Raw genomic sequence first — 17,953 nt, forward strand, 5'->3', positions numbered from 1 at the left:
AGAAGCTGCTGCTGAAGGGTGTCATCAAGAGTGAGGTTGTGACCTTGAAATGCATCCATAATCTCAATCTCCCAGTCGTATCTGTTGGGGCCGAGGTGATGGAGGACAATGTTGTCGATATGCAAAGGAGCAGAAAATGGCGAAGGTATTTGGGCGGAGACTTTGTGTAATGGCGAATCATACACGTGTGTCTAACAAAGGGGGTCGTTTTAGGAGGGAGGCTTGAATTCCAACCCGAAAGAACCACGCGCCTTAATATCTACGGCCCTGTGAGTTACGTTAGTATCAGAGAGAAAAGAGGAGAAAACCTTCAAAGGGAGCAACAGAGATCACGAACCTCGACTGAATCTCATGCATATCTGTTATTACGAAGGGACGCGCCCCCGCGTCTCCCAATCAACAGATGGCGTTCTGATTTCAACCAGGACGGCAGAGCAACACTCAGAAAGTCTGATCGCGTCAGACATCAATAAAAAGAACACTGGGAGGTAGTAGAATAGAATATCAGAAACGCTAAACAGTAATATCTGCGTTGTAGCAGCAAAAAGGGACTCAGCGGTCCTTAAATCACAAACAACACTTAAAATCAATCTGCCCAGAGCTAAGATGCCTCTCACTGTGATTCCTGGGGAATAGTTTGAGTGTGAAGAAAAAGTCATCCTCCTTAGGCGCGCGTCGCAGGCTGCAGAGAGGGACGATGGCCGGGACTGTGCTCACAGTCGTTCACGGCGGGGCTGTTGTCCGGGCGTCGGAGGAACAGCAGTTGATGATCGTTGAGACCATAGACTGTATATAAACATGGACGTGGCATCCGTGACGTCACCCATTGGTTTCTGCTGGCCGGTTTTGAAGCCCAAAGTGGGCGGTTCTGCAGCGGCTCAGCCGTCGCCATCTTGCCAGGGCTAGACTCCTCCTTTACCCGGCTAATCCAAATATGGACATAGAGGTGGGCTGAATGCAGACCGGTCGCTGAAACGTGCCCACCTACGTTGAAGCTTCCCAGTTACGTGAGCTCTGGTACCAGTCGTCCCAGCCAACGTTACATGTGGTAAGAAACACTGGAACTATAAAACAACATTTGTAATAAATATTTGTTACTTAAAAGAAAGTCTTAAAAATTACTTTTTTTATTATTTGTATCATTGGTAGTTTGCACCACTATATTTTGATTCTATTCAATTCAATTCAATTCAATTTTATTTGTATAGCGCCATATCACAACATACATTGTCTCAAGGCACTTTACATAGTGAGGTCAATATTACAATATTACAGGGAAAACCCAACAAATCCCACAATGAGCAAAGCACTTGGCGACGGTGGAGAGAAAAAACTCCCTTTTAACAGGAAGAAATCTCTGGCAGAACCAGACTCAGTTGTGGGCGGTCATCTGTCTCGACCGGTTGGGGTGAGGAGAGAGAGGAGGAAGAGAGGAGAGGTGGGCAGAAAGAGGGTGGGAGGAGAGACAGTAGGAGAGAAGAGAGAGAGAGGACAGTTGTACAACCGCCGCTGTAATCTCTACCAGACTGATACTTATAATTACAAAATACAATTATGTTGTTGTTATTATTAGTGATGATATTAATATTAATATCAATAATAACAATAATAATGACCGGTTTGGGTCCTGCAGCTCTGGGGTCAGAGGTACACTAGGAGAGATAGAAAACACAAACAGGGTTAGTGACATGTACTGTAAACATATCGGGGGATGGGGGGGTAGTATAACAGTTGCTTTAATTTCTACCAGACTGATACTTATAATTAGTGAAAACTGATACTTATAAATACAATGATGTTATTAATAATAATAATGATAGTAATAATAATAATTACGGGTTTGGATCCTGCAGCTCTGGGGTCAGATCTACTAGGGGAGAGAGAAAACAGAGTTAGTGACATGTAATGTAGATACATGGGGGCAGAGAGAGAGAGAGAGAGAGAGATTGAAAAAAGTGGGAGAAGGAGAGATATAAAGAGAGAGAAAGAGGGAGAAGGAGAGAACGGGAGAGGGAGAAAGATGCTCATGATATAAGTTCCCCCAGCAGTCTAGGCCTATAACAGCATAATAAAGAAATAGTTTATTAAACACCTGAGCAGTTCTAACTATAAGCTTTATCAAAAAGGAAGGTTTTAAGTTTAACTTTAAATGTAGACAGGGTATCTGCATCCCTGACACAAACTGGGAGCTGGTTCCAGAGGAGAGGAGCCTGGTGGCTGAAGGCTCTGCCTCCCATTCTACTTTTACAGACTCTGGGAACCACAAGTAATCCTGCATTTACAGAGCGAAGTGATCTATTGGGATAATATGAAACTAGGAGCTCTGTAAGATATGATGGAGCTTGATTATTAAGGGCTTTGTAGGTTAGGAGCAGTATTTTGAATTCTATTCTGAATTTTACAGGAAGCCAATGCAGAGATTCTAACACTGGAGAAATATGATCTCTTTTTCTAGTTCCTGTCAGAACTCGTGCTGCGGCATTTTGGATTAGCTGGAGGCTTTTCACAGACTTATTGGGGCATCCTAGCAGCAATGAATTACAGTAGTCCAGTCTAGAAGTAACAAAAGAATGGACTAGTTTTTGAGCATCCTTTTGAGAGAGGATGTTTCTAATGTTCTTGATATTGCGAAGGTGAAAGAAGGCTGTCCTAGAGACTCGTTTTATGTGTGAGTCAAAGGACATGTCCTGGTCAAAGGTAACTCCAAGGTTTCTCACAGTAGAGCTGGAGGCCAAGGTAATGCCATCCAAAGTAACTATATGATCAGATAATGTTTCTCTGAGGTGTTTAGGGCCGAGTATAATGACCTCAGTTTTTTCTGAATTTAGAAGTAAAAAATGATAAGTCATCCAGGCCTTTATGTCTTTAAGACAATCCTGAAGTTTGTCTACCTGATTAGTTTCATCTGGCTTTATAGATAAATACAGCTGGGTATCATCAGCGTAGAAATGGAAATTGATGTGGCGTTTTCTTATAATATTGCCTAAAGGAAGCATATATAGACTGAAAAGTATCGGTCCCAGTACAGAACCTTGTGGTACTCCATGTCTCACTTTTGTATGAATGGAAGATTTGTTATTAACGTTAACAAACTGAAATCTATCAGATAAGTAGGACTTAAACCATTCTAGTGCTGTTCCTTTAATCCCAATGTGTTCTAGTCTCTGTAACAGAATTTTGTGATCGATGGTATCAAATTCTAATAGATTAAAACAATGAAACATTAACTTAACAGAAGTTACATATGATGGTTAGTGTTCTTGGGATACAGTAAATGTTCTATTAACACTAAACACTAGTCTTAGTTATTATTGTCGTTTACTTATTTATTTTGGCCTTAAGGGACATAAACATACACCAAACAAGAAAACAGAAAAACTATAATTCCCCACACCACTGTTGTAAACAGTGCACAGATCAAGTTTTCACATTGACAGAAGTCCGTGGTAGTCCTCCTTACCTGTACTGCTATAGACATTACTGTACCAGATTATCCCTTTGAATATGACTGTAAGAAAGGCACTTTTATATTTGTTACAAGATGTTTATTACTTCTAGCACATTGGTTGTTGTTCAGTTCACCTGTGATGCTTCCACTAGCTGCACAAAACAAACCAGTACCAGTCGGGGCTGCTTGACTTTACAGTTGTATAGTCTGTCTAAAAATAAAGTATTAGAGACTGTCATCTATATTCTGAGAAGTAGCTCTTTAGTTCCATTTCATCCTACAGATGTGACATAACAGTGTTGTCAACATAAAAATGTGAGCTACACTCTTTAGTAGACTTCACATTTTTCATTATCTGAAGCATTTATCACACTCATTTATAAATTTTCATCCTACAGTCACAATGTGGACGTGGTGATGAGTTTGTCCATCGAGGTGTCCAGAGAGCTGCAGACCTTGGCGTGCTGTGTTTGGCTGGTGGACTGGGGTGGAAAAGCCTTCTTCCACTCTGTTTCCACTCCATGAGGAAGAGCAGCAGCTGACGCCCTCATCATCCACTGTGGTAACGACAACCTGAGGGAGATCAGTAGCATCAGGCTGGTCAACATGAAGACCACCTGCAGCAGACTCACCTCCAGCACCATGTGAAGGGGACCTGTAACTGCTTCAGTTGGCAGTGTCACTGCTATTGAATTTGGCCTTCAGGACACACTTTGTTAAGCCTAAACACATCCCTGATTTTCGTGGACAATGTTGAGTTTATTTTTATGTTCGTCATGGTTGATAAAAAATACCAAGTATAGCTACAACATTTATTACCTCTGCTCTTCCCAACCCCTACAGTCCCACACTGTATCCCCTTCTCCTCCCACCTCCCTGCAGCTCTGGGCTCATTCTGACCTCAGCTGTTACTGCTTGCACAGGCCCAGTCTGTATATTAATATGTTCGATAATTGACAAATAACTCCTACACTACAGATAAAACCTTAAGCAATAACAGGTTTGGGTGATTTAAATATATGTTAAAAGAAGAGCCGAGTGATTCATTTGTCTTCTTTGGTGTTGGAGAGAGAACATGGTCAGCACAGTGGAGTCCTTCAGGCAGGTCCTTCCCTAACAACACTGACAAGACACAAATAAAAAATAGTAAGACAAGTTTGTAAATAAAGAGGTTTGTGTGCTTGTGTTCTGTAGATATTCAAATGTATTTGAATCTAGTTTTAGATTTAACAGTGTTCTACGAACACAGTGAATGTACAGTACAGAATGTATAGAATATTTAATTGTTATCAAAGCATATGGGCACCGTAGGATCATGTTCTGTTCTCATGTTTCACTTGGGGAAATTGTGACCATTAAGTTATCCACAAACCATATGTGGACCTGGGGTCAGTGCTGAAGTGATGAGTCCGTTCAGTTCTGCCTCATGTTGAGCTTCCACTGGTCCAGTCTGTCTGGATCATCTGGAGGAAAACTACACAGAAAAACCACGTCACATGTTAATTAATTAATTATCTATCATGTCGGTTTTAGTAAAAAATATCAATCAAACTTCTTGTGTTCTTCTGTTTCATTATCAGTTACCATACATGCGCAACCAAAAACACTCCGCATCCTCTACGTTCACGGTATCTTCTGAAACAGTGCTGATATGTGACATGAACACTTTCCAACCACACGCAGATGCCTGTTAACCGGCTCATGTCGGTGTCGTGTCGTGTTGATCATGCTTGCCTCGTCAGCAGAGCCGGAGTCTCGCTCGAGGCTAACCCCAGGCTAGCTGGCTGATGAGCGCTTTAGCGAGCTAAGCTAACGAGCCAGCTACCGAGCGCAGACACCGACACCCGCTAATTACTGCAAACACAGAACAACACTATCTTTTAACTTACCAAAAGAACAGTAGCGCAGGCTTCCTGGACTTCTCTGTTGGGACGACTGACCGCAGCGCAGGCATATTATTCATCCGGTAGTAGCTTGAAAAGTTCTCCGCAAGGCTCCGACGCCGGGGTCGAGAAGTCCCGTTCACTGACCGGGGTTTAGCTCAGGTGACACCTAGCACTGCCAGCAGCTAGCTGCCACCGAGCGACCAGCAAACAGCGGCTTCACCTGACACTCAAGTTTCCCATCCCTAATTATGCAGAATTTCAAACCTTAATATAATATGCATGTTCTCCCCGTGTTTGCGTGGGTTCTCTCCGGGTTCTCCGGCTTCCTCCCACAGTCCAAAGACATGCAGAATGGGGTTAGGTTCATTGGAGACTCTAAATTGACCGTAGGTGTGAATGTGAGAGTGAATGGTTGTCCGTCTCTGTATGTGGCCCTGTGATAGGCTGGCGCCCTTTCCAGGGTGTACCCCGCCTCTCGCCCAATGTTAGCTAGGATTGGCTCCAGCGACCCCCCGCGACCCTTAAATGGATAAAGCGGTAGACGATGAATGAATGAATGAATATAATATAAATGGGCGAGTTATTAAACCCCCCCCCCCCAGTTGTCACGAAGGGGGGGTTTAGCCATTGGGACCAAAACCATTTTTTGTACCAGGCTGTAAACATGTTTAATTCTGCTGTCAAGTTGGGCATTTTGACATGGGGCTCTATGGGGATTTGTTCGTTTCTGGAGCCAGCCTCAAGCGGGCATCTAGTGAACTGCAGTTTATAGCACTTCCGCATAGGGGTTTTTGTGTGTATCCTTAGTGATACACAAAGTGAGGATTTCAGCTCGGCCAGCGAGTGGAGATTCTTTAAGGCCAAATTACTGTGCACGTGGTAACTTCTGCTAAGAATGGGAAATGGAGTCTCTGTCTCTGATTTCAGACAAAGTTCTGTTATTTGTCAGAGAAGAGGCTTTCTCTGGTCAGAGTCTGTATGGTGAGGCGCAACATGAGAAAATGACGACAGTTACCAAAGAAGACGTCCCAACATGGCTAAAAGGACGTGGACACTGTTTAAACACAGCGTCCGAGGAATATTTAAAGACACGTGGCGCCAGAGAAAAGTGGGGCGTGTGACCTCAATTTAAACGTTAACTTCGGACCAGAATCTCTCCAGCACCCACGGGTATGTGTAAATGTTTGTTAGTAAGAAAGCACAGGAAAAGCGATCAAAGCAGCAGTAAGGCTCATGCGATGATGACTGAGAAAAGACAAGAAGCAGAGTAGTAGCGTGCGCTGCAAACTGTGTCAAAAGCATTTGTGGCAATTGCAGCAGTATACAACGCAGTTGTACAGCAGCAGTTGTATAATGTTCTACAGTATATTTGTCTTGTTCTACTTCTCAGAAAATAAATAATACTTAAAACAAAATTAAGTTTGGTTAAATGTTATATCTTACAACCTTTAAGCTAAACAGAAATAGTGATTTGTCTTGTATTGTGATTTATCGATATCGATCAATATGAAAAAAATTATTGAGATAAGATTTTTATCCATATAGCCCAGGCCTACCTTTATTAAAGTCTAATAATTTATATTGTCTATGTTAAAATATTGTTGAAGTTATTTGTGTGTGTGTCTGTGTGTGTGTGTGTGTATATATATATATGTAATGGGAGTGGCTATAGGCCCCTTCACTGGGGCTGGTTGAGATGATTGTGAGGTTAGAAATGTTTGTTGGAAAGAGGGACAGGGCGATTCTCGGCTGCTGGGCGCTGCTACACTTGTAAGACTGCTCTTGACCATCAATTTATTACCTGTTGGTAGGAAGTGTGTATGTTTATGTCATCTATGGACACAATTAAAAAGAAAGAAAACAGAGCTCTGGAAAAGAAACTCTGCTTGTGTGACACTGCTAATTTCTTCACCACACTCTACACCTCAATCCTGCTGGTTTTCATCCTGTTCGTAAGGGATCACCACCATCAATACCTTACAATCACGTAGGTTAGAAATGAGGTGGTGTTTCCCTAATCTAGATGATTCTCACCTTGCATGAACAAAATTTACTTACATATAAAAAAGCCCTCCAAAATGCTGCAAATTTATATTATTCTACGCTAATAGAGAAACATGGGCAGGTTGATAGAGTAAAAATACTACAGAACAGTCCATCCCTCCAGCTATTAGTAGTAATGATTTAATTAACTTACTAGTAAGATTATTACCATCAGAAAAAAAAACAGCTAGCTAATAGCACAGAAACACTGTCCAACACAGTAGCCTCAGTAGCCTCTTTGACACCATTGATCACGATTCTATTACAGAGACTAGAACACATTATTGGGAACAGCACTAAAATGGTTTAAGTCAAACTTCATCAGATATATTTCAGTTTGTTAATGTTAACAACAACTCTTCCATTCATACAAAAGTTAGACCTGGAGTTCCACAAGGTTCTGTGCTGGGACATATACTTTTCAATCTATATATGCTTCCCTTACGTGAAATTATCAGAAACCACCACACACATTCCCATTGTTATGCAGATGATACCCAGCTGTATTTATGTATATGCATTTGTTACTTCTAGACTGGACTACTGTAATTCATTAATGTTAGGATGTCCCAATAAATTTGTCAAAAACTCTTTTAATTCAAAGCATCGCCACACAAGTTCTGACAGGAAATAGAAGAAGAAATCATATTTAAGAAAATATTTTAATAATCATGCTCCACCATATCTTACATAGATCATTGTTTCATATTATCCTAATAAATCTGTTGTGCACAAGCACCGTGGGTATATGAGAACCCCGAATGCCACATGGTCTGCTGAAGAAACAAAGAAGAACAAAGAAAGGAAGCCAAGATCCCTGGACCCCCGCAGTGACTGTGGCGACCCCACGTCTCCCACCTGGGGGTGTGATTTGGACACAACCCAACTCGCATCCCTCATTGGCAGAGACCCGCACGGCACCTAGAGGGGTCTTGTGACGTCACAGACTCTATAAAACAATGCGATGCCCACCGCTCATCGCTCTCCAGGAAAGAAACCCGCTTTGATCAGGTGGGTTCCTCTGTCCTACAAAGGAGGTAACCATTTCTTACTTAGACTTCGTCCACCACGACGATTACTCTAGAAACCTGAAGAAGTGACCGTGCACGCAGCTGAACCAGGCCCCAGGATCCCTGAATTTGCTGGACGCCCTTTTTTTCCCTCTTCCTTGTGCGCGTTTGGAAACGTACATAGCACCGGTACCGAGACAAGAACCGTTGAGACGGAACACTCTGTCGATTGATCCCTGCAGAAGGAAAGATCTGAACCCACAGTCTTTCAACCGAGTCGACCACCGGTCGATCCAAACCCGGAGGACCACGCACCGCCGGCAGTCGCTAGGAAGCACTGCGGCTCCCACCTTGCGCATCCGAGGACGGACCCAACACGCTCATGTTTACTTAACCATCTTTTAGTTATGCTGCTATAGGTCTAGACTGCTGGGGGAACTCCCATCATGAGCATCTCTCTCTCTGCCCCCAACAATGTCGTTGTATCTATAAGTGTCAGAAATATGTATGTAATCATAAGAATTTGTCTGATAGAGCCGTAAGCAACGGTTGTACAATTGTTGCCTCTCCCCCTCTTTCTGCCCACCTCTCTCCCCCATTCTCTCCTCTCACCCCAACTGGTCAAAACCGGTTCAGCCCACAACTGAGTCCGGTTCTGTTTGAGATTTCTTCCTGTTAGAAACAAGTTTTTTCTTCTAAACAGTCGCTTGCACAAGTGCTTCTTCATTGTGGGAGCTGTGTTCTGTGAGGTCTCAACCTTACAATGTCAAGTGCCTTGAGATAATGTATGTTCTCATTTGGTGCAATACAAATAAAACGGAATTGAATTGATTTAAATGCTACTACTTTCTCTGTCTTTAAATGATAATGATGTGGCTATTTCTGTGGCATGTAAAGCCAAAGTTAACAGAAGTTGTGTGTTATGACGTGTTAATGTGTCTGTGTGATAGGGAGAGTTGAGAATGTGTCCTTTCTATTGGAAAACAGGTAGATGTTCAGTGAAAGATTTCATGTTTCATATTTTATCCACAATGAGATGTGGCTCTGTATTATTGATAGACGATTGCTCACTGCTGCTCTCTTCCTTTTGGACGAGTTTAAGTTACAGAGGTTGACTCATAATGGAAAGGAAAAGGAGACACTTTGGTCGAAAGGATGTAGAATTAAAATGCATCATCCAATCATCGTTAGAAATGTACACTGACAAAATTATGAACGCAACACTTTTGTTTTTGCCCCCATTTTTCATGAGCTGAACTCAAAGATCTAAGACTTTTTCTATGTACACAAAAGGCTTATTTCTCTCAAATATTGTTCACAAATCTGTCTAAATCTGTGTTAGTGAGCAGTTCTCCTTTGCCGACATAATCCATCCACCTCACAGGTGTGGCATATCAAGATGCTGATTAGACAGCATGATTATTGCACAGGTGTGCCTTAGGCTGGCCACAATAAAAGGCCACTCTAAAATGTGCAGTTTTATCACACAGCACAATGCCACAGATGTCGCAAGTTTTGAGGGAGCGTGCAATTGGCATGCTGACTTCAGGAATGTCCACCAGAGCTGTTGCCCGTGAATTGAATGTTCATTTCTTTACCATAAGCCGTCTCCAAAGGCGTTTCAGAGAATTTGGCAGTACATCCAACCAGCCTCACAACCTCAAACCACGTGTAACCACACCAGCCCAGGACCTCCATATCCAGCATCTTCACCTCCATGATCGTCTGAGACCAGCCACCCGGACAGCTGCTGCAACCATCGGTTTCATAACCAAAGAATTTCTGCACAAACTGTCAGATACCGTCTCAGGGAAGCTCATCTGCATGCTTGTCGTCCTCATCAGGGTCTCGACCTGACTGCAGTTCGTCGTCGTAACCGACACATTCGATGGCGTCTGGCACTTTGGAGAGGTGTTCTCTTCACGGGATGCCGGTTTTCACTGTACAGGGCAGATGGGAGACAGCATGTATGGCGTTGTGTGGGTGAGCGGTTTGCTGATGTCAACGTTGTGGATCGAGTGGCCCATGGTGGTTGTGGGGTTATGGTATGGGCAGGCGTATGTTATGGACAAAGAACACAGGTGCATTTTATTGATGCATTTTGAATGCACAGAGATACCGTGACGAGATCCTTAAGTCCATTGTTGTGCCATTCATCCACGACCATCACCTCATGTTGCAGCATGATAATGCACGGCCCCATGTTGCAAGGATCTGTACACAATTCCTGGAAGCTGAAAACACCCCAGTTCTTGCATGGCCAGCATACTAACCGGTCATGTCACCCATTGAGCCATCTTCAGAAGATGCCGCCAGTCTGTTCGCCGACTCGTCTTCCACGGGCGCTGTGTTTAAAGTTTGTTACAGCCCTGTTTTTATGCATCTATCTGGATGTGTCTGCCCTAATGTGCTACGATCGTCAAGCTCTGTTTAACATCCGCGACCTAGATCTCCCTGAGGGTCGGGCAGTTAGACCTGAAACAGGAGATTGGACCAAACCTCCCCCTCCCGTGCTGTCAGGTATCCCAGCTTACCTGCGCTGCACGCCCGCGCCCCCTCCTCGCAAGAAGCGCTCCAGGAGATGAGGAAGGAGACGAGGTCTGCTGGTGAAACTTAAGATCCAACTGCCCTCAAATCGAGCTGCTGCTCAGCGTCTAGTGCAACGGCTCCATCCTGTTGTCTCTGTCTCGCCTGTTACTCCTGCTGAAGGCTTCCTCGACCATGAAGCTGCTAAACTGCCTCGTCCACCATTGTTTCCAGCCCCTCAAGCTGTCCCGTCAGCGTTGACCGGACCGCGTCGTACTCAAGTCCCAACTCGATGGCGTTCCCTGTGTAGTTGCAGCCGTGGTGTTGACCACTCTAGCTTACCACTCCAGCTGGCGTGGGTTAGCTGGGTAAGTCTCCTTAAAGACTTTTTTATCTCCAGGGAGCTGGACTTTCTGTTTCTGTGTGAGACCTGGGTCTCTACCGGCGAAAACACGCCGTTCTCTGAACTCCTTCCACCAGACTGTAACTTTTTTAATTCCCCCCGAGTGACTGGGAGGGGTGGAGGTGTCGCCTCTGTTTACAAGTTGTTATTTCACTGTCGGCAGATTCCACACGCTGGTTTTGCTAGCTTTGAACTGCAACTGATTGAAATAATTCTGTCTTTCCCCGTCTTGTGTGCATTGGTGTACTGCCAACCTAAATTCAACAAACACTTCATCCATGACTTTGCTGATTTTTTGTCTGGGCTTATGGTAAAACACGATCACATAACAATATGTGGTGATTTTAATATCCATGTTTGTTGTGAGTCACAGCCCCAGGACTTTTTGAACCTCCTTGACTCATTCAATCTTAAGCAAGCTGTCACCGGCCCAACGCATGAAAAGGGTCACACACTAGATCTCGTGTTATCCTATGGTGTTTCTGTCTCTGTAAATGAAATCTGTGCCATGTCTTTCACTGATCACTCCCCAATTTTGTTCACTGTCAGTCCCATGCTCAGGTAGTACCCCTAGTGTCTCCAAATGGGTCTCGCGCATGCTTAACTCCTCGACTGCTGGGCAATTTTCAGCCGCTTTCAATTACTCCGCCTTGTGTAGGCTGTCACTGGGCTTTAGCTCTGAGTATACTGCTAATGAGCTTCTTTCTATGTTCTCATCAGCTTGCATTGGCATTCTGGATTCTGTTGCCCCTTTCAACCCCAAACGCACTAAAGCACAGTCAACACCATGGCTCAACAATGCAACGTGCGGGCTGAGCGCAAGTGACAGAAGGACCGCCTTCACGTGTCCCTCCAAATCCTCCGAAGTTGCTTGGCGTATTACCACCGAGCCGTTAAAACCGCCAAATCAGAGTACATTTCCTCCCTGGTCTCCAGAAACAGTCACAAACCCCAGGTTCTTTTCAATACACTAAATTCTCTCATAAATCCCCTTAATGAATCCCCTGTTGTGCCCTCACCCGCCCTCTGTGAAAGCTTTCAAAAATTCTTCATCGAAAAGATTGCAGCACTCAGGCCTTCTGATACCTCTGCCACCCCACTCCGCCCCTCCCCCAGACAGCTGTCCTTGAGCAGTTTGAGCCCATTACCCTATCCTCCCTCTTTGATGCAGTCAGACATCTGTAGTCCTCCAACTGCCCCTCTGACTGTCTACCCTCCCGCCTTCTCAAGGATGCTACAGTTTTCGACACGGTTGCCCCCTTCCTTCTACTGTTGATGAACATCATCTTCTCCTCTGGTTGCGTCCCGGCTGCCTTCAAGCATGCCGTGGTGCAGCCACTACTAAAGAAGCCAAACCTTGACCCCTCTATCCTCTCAAACTTCAGGCCTATCTCCAAACTACCCTTCCTGTCTAAAGTCCTTGAGCGAGAAGTTTATGTCCAGCTGAAATCCTTTTTAACAACAATGTTTATGAGAAATTCCAGCCCACACCACAGAGACTGCTCTCCTGAGAGTGCTTAATGACCTGCTCCTAGCCGCTGACTCAGGTAGCCCTGTGATCCTGGTGCTTTTAGATCTTACAGCAGCCTTTGACACGGTGGATCACAGGATCCTGCTCAAGCATCACGTAGGTATCAAAGGCACAGCCCTGACGTTCTTTCAGTTCTACCTGGCCGACAGGAGCTTCTCTGTCCAGTTTGGAGATTCCATCTCTTCTGTTGCCCCCCTCACCTGCGGGGTCCCTCAAGGCTCTATACTAGGTCCCATCCTATTTCTGTTGTACATCTTACCCCTAGGGGAAATCCTGGTCAAACACAACATCTCCTTCCACTGCTTTGCCGACGACGTCCAGCTGTATCTCCCCCTAAGGGTTGATGGGCAGGCTCCACTCCATCCATTGCTTGACTGTCTGGCTGACATCAAGGCAGGGATGGGTGCAAACTTCCTCAACCTCAATGAGAGCAAGACAGAGATCATTGTTTTTGGCAAAACATCTCCGGCCTTCTCCACCGATGCCCTGCCCCTCTCGCCTCTAACATCAGGCCTTCTGTCAGAAATCTTGGCATGATTTTTGACAGTGCCTTCAAGCTCAAGCAGCAGGTCAGTGCAGTAGTTAGAAAAGCTTTTTCCACCTGAGAACCCTAGCTAAGATCAAAGCCTACCTGCCCCAGAGTGATCTAGAGAGAGTCATCCATGCCTTCATAACATCTCAACTGGACTACTGCAACGCTCTATACACCGGCATTGATCAATCACAGCTCCGCCGCCTGCAGTTGGTTCAGAACTCAGCCGCCCGACTCCTCACCTGTACAAAAAAGCACACATCACCCCGGTCCTCGCATCGCTCCACTGGCTCCCCATCCGCTACCGTATTGATTTTAAACTTCTACTGACTGTTTACAAATCCCCCCATGATCTGGCCCCCACGTACCTGTCTGATCTTCTCCACCACCACATCCCCTCCAGAGCACTACGGTCAGCTGACCAACTGTTGTTGGAAGTGCCCAGGTCCAGGCTAAAAAACCAGGGGGGACTTGACTTGACATGAGCATGTTTGGGATGCTCTGGATCGGCATATACGGCAGCGTGTTCCAGGGCCTGCCAATATCCAGCAACTTCGCACAGCCATTGAAGAGGAGTGGACCAACATTCCACAGGCCACAATCATCAACCTGATCAACTCTATGCGAAGGAAATGTGTTGCACTGTGTGAGGCAAATGGTGGTCACACCAGATACTGACTGGTTTTCGGACCCCCGCCCCCGGACCCCACCAATACAATAAAACTGCATATTTTAGAGTGGCCTTTTATTGTGGCCAGCCTAAGGCACACCTGTGTAATAATCATGCTGTCTAATCAGCATCTTAATATGCCACACCTGTGAGGTGGATCGATTATGTCGGCAAAGGAGAACTGCTCACTAACACAGATTTAGACAGATTTGTGAACAATATTTAAGAGAAATAAGCCTTTTGTGTACATAGAAAAAGTCTTAGATCTTTGAGTTTAGCGCATGAAAAATGGGGGCAAAAACAAAAGTGTTGCGTTTATAATTTTGTCCAGAGTATTCTGACATTACATGCAAACAAATAATATCTAATAAAACTTGCCGGTAATAAATGGCACTTACAATCACTTTGTCTGCTTTCCCATCAGTTACAGAAGAAAAAAAGCAGATTTTATTTTATTGTCATTAATATATTAACAATAGGATGCAGAAATAATACGGTTAACATCTTTGATAATGCTTTGTCCTTTGATTAGACACGTTTAGGCAATAACTGAAGGTTTTAAACTATAATAATTACCATAATATACTGTATTACAAGCACTAATTAAACAATCTAAATTCAATAAAATATGAAATAGCCCCCAGGTCACCCTGTTGCCATGAATATTAACTCACTGACTTCCTTAATGGAAATAATATGTAGTCCATGAATAATACCTATTAAAGAGTTTTTTGTTTACTATTGGTGTGTTGATTAAATATTAACCTCTTATCTCTTGGAAAGGATGTGACAAAAAAATGTTTTTCTGTTGAAGGATAGGTGTCAGCTTTGGTCCAGTGTTCAAAGAAAGCCAATGTCTTGTGTTTCTGATGTCAATGCTTTTTCAGATGTCGGAGGTGTCAGCATATTGCCTACAGGATTAATTTCTCTGTATATTTATATATATACACATTATCTTGTGACCCCTGTGGATGTTTAGGACCTCCAGGTTGAGAATCACTGAAACCCTGTCATGTCTGCTGCTGGCTCTTCAGTTATTACATTACATTACATTCATCTAGCAAACAATTTTTTCCAAAGCTACTTACAATAAGTGCAATCAACCATGACGATATTACCCAAAAGTGCAAGGATCAATAGAGTACATAAACATTTGTCAAATAGGCAAAAACAGCTTCAAGTGCTCATTTTTGAATAATTTAATAAAAAATCATTATTAGGTTATGTTTTATTTTGAAATGTCACTTCACTCCCTGTTGTATGTTTCATGTTTACTCACCTCTCGGGTGCGGTCGATTTGTCCTTCCTATCTACTATTCCTTGACCTCAATGGAAAACATCATGAGGTCAAGAAAAGGTATACAGGAAGACTGATAGGACTTAAGACAGGCCGACAGCGCTGCTCAGAGAATCCGACTCCACTTTCACTATACTACGTCTTTATGCGACAGCAGATGTCATCGACGTGCGTCTGCCGTGGTTAAACTACACATTCTGAAGATGGACTACAAAAAATGCAGCGGAAGTCTGTATTACCATCGTGTGACATCAGATGTAAATGCTTCATATGTAACGGTAATTTACATGATGACGTGTGTCACTTGTGGGTCCTATTCGTACTCTTCTACTTCTACTTCAGAATTGACGTTCATGCGTGTCACGTCAGGTTAAATATTGCTGCAGCAATGAATTGTGGGGCGTCTATTTCTCCGTTCCTTTCGCTTAGGAAGTTCCAGTCCTCTATGGTAAAGGAGATAGGAAAGAAAGCATTGGAGCACTTTCCTATGCATTTAAATAATCCAAACAGCTCTTATCATGGCTGTCGATGAAATAGTACTGGGTCACTTCAAGATTTAGTAAACTTCCTAAGCCAATTTGACAATTCAATCATACCCTGCCTCTAATTTCAGGTCTCCACTTCCTGCCACTTTGCGTTTCCCCCTCCTGTGATTGTCTGCCCCGCAGTGTGTGTGTGTGTTTCACCTGGTGCAATCAACTCATCATCCTTTGTATTTAGTCTGTGTGCTCCCCTGTCTTGTTGCCAGCTCATCTTCGTATTTCGTTACAAGTGTTCCAGCATTCTTTCCTTGTGTAGTTTCCTGTTTCTTTGATCCGTGCCTGTGAGTTCTGACCTAGTCTTTTGCATCAGCCCTTTTGGATTTTGTCTGACTACATGAGTAATGACCTGCCTTTTGTAATTAAAAGTCTATTTTGAACTCCAATGTTTTTAGTTGTGCAATTGAGTCCACGCCTTGCAGGGCCGGAGTGAGTAATCGGGAGATTCCGGCGGATTCGCGGTAGGCCACTTCACTTTCACTTCACTTTTGGGCTGGTCGAAAAAAAAAACAACTGACACCGTTAGCTCACTTGTCTTAAAGTTCACTGCGCAGCCTCTGCCTGACAGCGCAGCAACCTCTGCATGACAACTCCCTCAGATGGGTTGTACCATGAGTTCCCCCTCCTCCCAGATAGAGTTGGTTGGGTCCATAAAGCTTCTCAGGTACCGACTGCTCCACGGTCTCGACGAGTGTCAGCGAGGGTGGTCGATAGAAAGAGGCCGGTAGGGGCTGAAGAGGCCAGGTTCAAGAGAAAAGGGCCATTGGAGGAGGGCGCTGCCAAATGTGCCAAACTCACAGAAATGTTTTGGAGAGGACAGACCCAAGTGGCAGCTGGTAAAGAGAGATATAGGCCTAATGATGAGCAGTGTAATTATTAGGCTTACAGTTTAGGCTTAAATATTATTGTATTATATTTGTATCACCCATAGTGAATCACATAATTTGCTAATATTATGCAAATATTGATAAAAAAAACAACAACCTTTTTATACAACAACCTTTTTATACGGTAAAATTACCTCTTCATGATTTGTCTTGGCCAGTCCCCTGCTGAAAATGAGGAAGAGGAGCCAGAGGCCATGACTGCAGAAGGGACTGGTAGAGAGGATAACAGAGCAAACAATATCAATTAAAGTTATTTCATGTAAGATCAGATAACACACATAGAGCAGGAGTGGTGTGCGATTCTAAATGATATCCAGATATTCAGAATGGTGTCAACATTAGGCTATAGATTTAGAGTTACGCTGGACAGAATTCATTGTGCCGCATAAATGCATTACAATTAAATGATCAAGTTGTTTAATCAAGAGTTCCTATCTGCGGTCATGACATAACAGTGTCTATGCCCTTCTGCATTTTTAATGCCATGCAATACAGGGGAGTCAGATGCTGAGAGAAGAGATAAAGAGACAGTATCCAGTGAGACAACAGCAGCCCAGCAGAAGATCCCAGAGGTACAGACAGATGCTGGTGTACACGAGGAGACCGATCATTTAGATTATTTTGCTCATCCTCAATCACAGGATTCAGACACGTTTTCCATTACCATCCTCAGCAATCCACAAAACACCCCCTGCTAGCTAAAGTTTTTCCCTGCAAGCATGACACCAACCGCAAGTGGTGATGGAAGGCATCATAGATGTGATAAAAGTCATAGGCAAATGTGGACTTAGTTACAGAGGGGGTCGAGCAGAGGCTGCTTATACTAAAGAAAATACTGCAGTCAATCATGGCAACTTTTTAGAGTTGGTCATACTTTTGAGCCGGTATGATCTGTGCCTTCAACAGCACATTAGCAGTTGAATTGAGCAAAGCAAGAAGCTTCACAACACTGGTGCAAAAGGTAGGGGTTCTCTTGTGACTGTACTTTCAAAGGACATTGTTGGTAAAGTTGTGGATGTTCTCAGCCAGGTGATTGCAGATGAGGTTAGAGAGGCAGGAATGTTTTCAGTTCAAATTGATACAACCAAAGATGTCTCATCAAAGGACAAGTGAGCTATCATTGTCAGATATGTCACAAATGCCATTCACGAGCGTTTGGTCGCTGTGTTGGACTGTGAAAA

The sequence above is a fragment of the Scophthalmus maximus genome, chromosome 22 (genome assembly GCF_022379125.1).
Source record: "Scophthalmus maximus strain ysfricsl-2021 chromosome 22, ASM2237912v1, whole genome shotgun sequence".
In the NCBI taxonomy this organism is placed as follows: Eukaryota; Metazoa; Chordata; class Actinopteri; order Pleuronectiformes; family Scophthalmidae; genus Scophthalmus; species Scophthalmus maximus.